The sequence below is a fragment of the Nicotiana attenuata genome, unplaced genomic scaffold, assembly GCF_001879085.1.
Source record: "Nicotiana attenuata strain UT unplaced genomic scaffold, NIATTr2, whole genome shotgun sequence".
Classification (NCBI taxonomy): domain Eukaryota; kingdom Viridiplantae; phylum Streptophyta; class Magnoliopsida; order Solanales; family Solanaceae; genus Nicotiana; species Nicotiana attenuata.
The window spans coordinates 3,971-4,422 of record NW_017674743.1 but is presented as its reverse complement, the minus strand read 5'-3'; positions in this window follow the sequence as shown (position 1 = coordinate 4,422).

Genomic DNA, 452 nt, shown 5'->3' with positions numbered 1-452 from the left:
ACTTGATTCAGCTAGTATCCCCACTCACCCCCACCCCCCCCCCCCACCAACAAACAACATGAAGAATAGAATGAAGGGAAACACGTGATTTTGAAAATATAAAGTACATGCAGTTCAGAAATATACAATTGAAGATAACTCAAAACTCTAACACGGGAATCAATTTTGTTTTTTCTATTTTCTCTCTTTAATTTGGAATATCGTACCACAAATTGCCATGGTCAGAGAGAATGAGATAACCCCAAATTTGGGAATTGACCGAATTGCTTCGACTACACTATATATTATTTGTTTAAGAAGCCACGTTAGCTATAAATTATCCAATGTATTATTTTCTCACATATTAGAATTAAATAATTAATTATATAGAATGGCATGCCACGTCAATTCAGAAAGCTCAAAATATTTTGAATATCGATAAGCTAAAAATCATTGGTAAAGCGAAAAGTGAA